The 6,039-nt window shown below is 49.6% G+C and overlaps 1 pseudogene; it reads left to right on the top strand.

The window, feature by feature from the left end:
* The first annotated feature begins 1,256 nt into the window (after positions 1–1,256).
* On the top strand, positions 1,257–5,631 carry LOC132390901 (uncharacterized protein K02A2.6-like; annotated as a pseudogene).
* The last annotated feature ends 408 nt before the right edge of the window (positions 5,632–6,039 follow it).

Genomic DNA, 6,039 nt, shown 5'->3' with positions numbered 1-6,039 from the left:
TGCCTACTCCAAGCCGGTTCTTGCCAAAGCCTGATGAGCCAAATTCTTCCCACGCCCAACAGTGGAATTAAAATGGGCGGCCACTGGGAGATCACACTTGTTCTGGCAGACAGAGTGTCTCTTCCATTTCACGCACATGTGCCCTTACCCCATCCACCCACCATCCTACCAGGGATAGGGTTCCACTTGTTCTCACCTACCACCCCACCAGCCTCTATGTCCAGCACATAATTCTCCAAACCTTCTGCCGCCTCCAATGGGGTCCCACCACCAAGCACATCTTTCTCTCCCCCCCCCCCCCCAACTCTCTGCTTTCCACAGGGATCGCTCCCTACGCGACTCCCTTGTCCATTTGTCCCTCCCCACTGATCTCCCTCCTGGCACTTATCGTTGCAAACAGAACAAGTGCTACACCTCCTCCCTCACTACCATCCAATGCCCTAAACAGACCATCCAGGTGAGGTGACACTTCACCTGTGAGCCTGTTGGGGTCATTTACTATGTCCACTGCTCCCAGTGTGGACTCCTATAAATCAATGAGACCCGCCCTTTTTACTCCCAGTATGCATTGAATATAGTTCCTCCACCCAGGCTGCACGAGTTACCTGGAAGCCTCTGTATTGTAAATATCATTTGCCGTCCCAGATAAAGATGCTCTTTTGGCCACCAAGTTGTCGAGTGGTCTTTTGTAAAGTAGAAGTTACCACATATTATATGTGGTAACTATATGTTAACTATAACTATATGTAACTATATGGTTTTGTGTAGGTCTTGTAGCTTTAGTTTTGTCTGATGGGTTTGTAGTTCCTTTCCGGGGAACGTGCTAAGACGGTAGCGCGATATCGATACGCAGCAGCCTCTCCGGACTCTGGACTGGGGATTACCAAACGTTATGTGGTTTTTCTTGTGTGGTCTGTTTTGTGCTTTTTCGTGATATTATTCCGGAGAACGTTGTCTCATTTTTAACTGCATTGTATTTGTGGTTATAAATGACAATAAACTGAATCTGAATCTGATATTTTTGGCGACGAGGTAAACTGGTTTTGTGTGCGGGTCAGCCCATTTTTGATCAGGAGCTGTGAACGGATGAGGAGCCTCGTGTTCAGATGCCTTCGTTCGGAATGATCGGTGTGTTCAAGGAGCATACCGGGGACTGGCTGGAGTACGAGGAAAGGTTGGGACACTTTTTCTGTGCTAATGGAATTACTGAAGAGGCTAAGAAGCGCTCTATTCTCCTGAGTGTGTGTGGGGCAAAGATGTACAAGCTGATAAGGAACTTAGCTACACCGCGGAAACCAGGAGAAATTCCACACGACGAACTAGTCAAGCTCGTGGGAAACCACCATAATCCAAAGCCTTCGGTGGTAGTTCAACGGTTCAAGTTTCACAGCCACGTCCGGAAGCTAGGTCAGTCCGTGGCCGATTTTGTGGCCGAGCTTCGGCAGCTGTCGGAGCATTGTGATTTCAGAGCCATGTTGGATGACATTCTTGTTGGGGAAATCCCACTGTTGACTTTCAACACAGCCCTAGGGATTGCCCAAGGCGTGGAGTTGGCTGCTGATAATGCCAGGGGTATACAGAAAGGACATGGGGGGTCGCAGTCAGCAGCAGTGCTCCAAGTCAGGAGGGAGACTGGTAGACAGGCAAAGCGGGTGAAGTGCTTTCGGTGTGGAGGGATGCACTATGCAAATGTTTGTAAATTCAAAGATACTGTCTGCCATGCTTGTAGCAAGAAGGGACATTTCATTAAAAAGTGCAGGCGCATAAAGGGTAAGGTTAAGCCTGGGCAGGGGAAAGCTCAACAGACTCAGGCAGCCACACACCACCTAGGAGAAGCAGACGGAGAGGCAGTGTGTGCCTACATGTTTGGGGTGGAAACAGATGAGGAACCACCTGAACCATTGATGCACCATCAATAACTCTCTCTGAGACGTGAATTCGAGATATCGGCTTTTATTGACTGGAAGAAGGAACAAGCAGTGGTTGACCACCATACTACATCCTGGAGACTGAGGGCTGGGCTCAGGCCTCAATCACCTTTATACCGGAGTCTGTGGGAAGAGCCACAGGAGCAGTCAGCAGGTGGTGTGTCCAGACAGGTATATGTAGTTCAACACAACCATATTATGCCACAGTCACCGTCAAGGGAAAGGACATTAAGTTCGAGATTGATTCGGGGGCTACTGCATCGGTCATTAGTGAAGAGACCTACAGGAGGACATGGGGATCCAACCTGCCTCCCATCAGACCATCTAAGCCCCAACTCAGGACGGGGCAGCCCATACCTCATTTAGGGGTGTTAAATGTGGCTATTTCAGCCGGGGGCCAGAAGGATGAAACCAGGCTGGTGATAGCTAAGGGCAGTGGGCCCAGTCTTTTGGGCTGCGATTGGCTTCGCAAAATCCGGCTCAACTGGTATGAAATTAAGTATGCACACACGATGGAGGACATTCTGCAGCGGTATAGTGACGTTTTCAGGGACGAGCTGGGCACACTGAAGGGTGTGGCATTGAAACTCCATGTCGACCCTGAGGCCACACCACGTTTTTTTAAGCCCAGTTCGGTGCCCTGTGCCATGAAAGGCAAAGTCGAGGCGAAGCTGGTACGTTCACAGGGGCTGGGCATCATTGAGCTGTTACGTACCCCGTAACTGGGTCACTTACCAGCAAAGATAGAGAGGTCCGTTGAAGTCTGATGGTACTATTTTTAACAGTATTTATTGATAAAAATACACAAAAAGAGTATCAATGCAGATAATATACGTCATCAATACTAAATCTAAAAGCGCGGGTATAATAATAATAATCAATAAAAAATAGCTCTATCGTTGTCTAGGGGATAATGTATTGTCCGATGGAAATATAAAAGTCACTCAAGTTCATGCAGGCTGCAGCCTTTGGTTGAAGTCAAGAGAGAGAGTTTAAAACTTGCCCATTCCTTTTATGATGTCAATCCTTCGAGAGTCGTTGGGGCTGATTTCTCCTTTGTTTTAGCCAAAGCCGTTCTTCCGTGGCAAGACCCACCAATTCCGAGGCAAATGGAAAAGGATGCACGTGGGCTTTCCACCGGCTGTCGCTATTACGCTGTTACAGGATTTCTAGCATTTCTTCTGGTGCATCTGAAGGGACTGTTCCCCAGACCCTCTTTTATCCTGACTCACAGGGTCTCAGATGTCAAGCAGGTCGGGATGATGCAATCTCTCAACCAGCCCACTCTGATCATTCCCTGAGGGCTTCCATGAAATACAGTACTCAGTACACAATTCCGTCTCCAAGAGACAATGTCCGTTCTCCGTGGCTTTGTATCGCTGAGGGCCAGGACTTTCCGAACGTCTCTCTCTCATTTCCTGGGTCTCCTGACCTGAATTAATAGCGATCTTGTGATTCTCAAAAAGGAGGGGGCTACTTTGGACCCTTCGGCCCCTCAGAGTTGTGCACAGGCATAACAGAGCCCATCCAGTTTTCAAGGTGGGTGGCTCCTATTGTTCCAGTTTTGAAGGCAGATAAAACGGTGAAGATATGTGGGGACTACAAGCTTACGGTGAATCAGGTCTCTGAGCTGGAGGAGTACCCACTGCCACGGGTGGATGACCTGTTTGCGACCCTGACAGGGGGTAAGCTGTTCACAAAGCTGGACGTGAGCCACGCCTACCAACAGCTGCTGCTCGACGAGGATTCAAAGGAGTAGGTCACAATCAATACGCACAAGGGATTATTCAAATACAATCGCCTGTTGTTTGAAGTGGCATCTAGCCCCGCCATTTTCCAAAGTACAATGGACTCTTTGCTGCAGGGGATTCTGCATGTAGCAGTGTATCTTGATGATATTTTGATCACGGGAGCCATGGGGGTGGGGGGAGCATTTGGCTAACTTAGAACAGGTGCTGGAGACTCTCAGATGCAGGGCTGCGGTTGAAACACGGAAAATGTGTGTTCCTGGCTCCGAGTGTGAGCTACCTGGGACACAAGATTACAGCGGAGGGGCTTTGCCCAGTGGAGGACAAAGTGAGAGTTATCATGGAGGCCCCAAGCCCCAGGAGCGTCACTGAACTCAGATCATTTTTGGGCATGGTGAATTATTATGGCAAGTTTCTTCCGGACCTCTCAAAGGTTTTGGCCCCACTGTATAAGCTGCTTCACAATGACACTAAGTGGCAGTGGGGTGAAGAGCAGGAGGAAGCTTTCAAGGAAGTAAAAGAACTCCTCCACTCAGAGAAGCTGCTCATTCACTATGACCCAGACAAGGAGATCACACTTTCACATGACGCTTCACCCTATGGAGTCGGGGCAGTTTTCTCACACGTAATGGAGGACCGTTCAGAGAAGCCTATTGGTTTTGCTTCACGTACCCTGACAGCTGCTGAGAAGGGATATTCACAGCTAGACAAAGAAGGTCTGGCCATTGTTTTTGCAGTCAAACATTTCCATCAGTACCTCCATGGACGTGCATTCACAATTTATATGGACCATAAACCACTGATGAGCCTTTTTAGGGAGACCAGATGCATCCCACCGCTAGCCTCAGCCAGGATATAGCATTGGGCTCTCACGTTGTCAGTCTACCAGTATACTATCGTGTACAGAGTGGGTGGGGATAATGCAAACTCTGATGCGCTCAGTCGACTCCCTTTACCTGAGACGCCTGTTACTACAGATGTGCCTCCAGAGACTGTGTTTTCATTGGAGAGGGTGTCTGAGACACCTGTAAAGGCGACCCAGATCAAGCAATGGACAGAGACGGACACAGTCCTGTCTCAAGTCAAGACTTTTCTTTTACAAGGTTGGCCCAGAGTTGTGGGAGGAGAGGAACTGAGGCCTTATGCCAAACGCAAGACTGAACTGAGTCTGCAGGATGGCTGTATTTTCTGGGGGGGCGAGGGTCATTGTGCCTCCCCCTGGCCGTTCACAGATTGTGGAGGAAATTCATGAGACTCACCCAGGGGTGTCTGGAATGAAAAGCCTTGCAAGATCCTACGTCTGGTGGCCAAGAATGGATCAGGATCTGGAGAACAAGGTAAAATCATGCACGCAATGTCAGACCAATCAGAACATGCCACCACCGGCTCCTTTGCACCCATGGGAGTGGCCAGTCTACCCCTGGTCTAGGCTACATTTGGACTTTGCTGGCCCCTTCATGGGGCGGATGTTTCTTGTAAAGGTAGATGTGCATTCCAAATGGATCGAAGCTCACATCATGAGCAATATCACAGCCCCTTCAACCACAGACAAACTCAGGCAAGGTGTTTGCAGTCCATGGGTTGCCTGACACTCTGTTCACTGATCATGGCCCGACGTTCACCAGTGAGCTGTGCGGTGAGTTCATGCAGCAGAATGGCATTCGTCACATTTGGACGGCCCCTTTCCACCCAGCATCCAATGGTTTGGCTGAACGGGCTGTTCAGACAGTGAAGGAAGGCCTGAAGCAGATGACAGGGAACTCTCTTAGTCCCTGGCTTTCACGTTTCTGTTTAAATACCACCTCACGCCACAGACGACAACTGCACACACTCCAGCAGAGATGCTGATGGGGCGTAGGCCTAAGTCAAGATTGGACCTGCTGCACTCGGACATGAAGGCAAAAGTGGAGAGAAAGCAGGAAAAGCAGAAGGACGGACATGATCAACATGCGTGAGACAGACAGTTAGAACCAGATGACAATGTCTATGTGAGAAATAATCAGCAATGGCTACTTGGTGTTATTCTTAAGCAGAGTGGTCCAGTCTCCTACATTGTTAAGCTGACTGATGGGCATGTTTTCTGCAGACATCAGGACCATGTGCACCTGCGTCATGATTCCGGCTCAGAGGTAGACAGTTCCATGGAGTTTCCAATGGTGAGACAGACTACTGGGAAAGCATGTCCACCAGTGACTTTGCTGGAGGGAGACACACTGGCAGAGGGGGCAGAGTCCCCTGAAGAGGATGGACATTCTCACACGGACACACAGACCCCCCTTGTGTCCCCAACACTAGATCCGCCCAAAACATCCTCACCAGCAGTGCCTGCTGGGTCACCAGGGGTAGTGCGTAGATCGCAGCGC

This window comes from Hypanus sabinus, chromosome 3 (genome assembly GCF_030144855.1).
Source record: "Hypanus sabinus isolate sHypSab1 chromosome 3, sHypSab1.hap1, whole genome shotgun sequence".
NCBI lineage: Eukaryota > Metazoa > Chordata > Chondrichthyes > Myliobatiformes > Dasyatidae > Hypanus > Hypanus sabinus.
The sequence above is the reverse complement of the archived record's forward strand: the minus strand, read 5'-3'. Positions and strand labels throughout refer to the sequence as shown.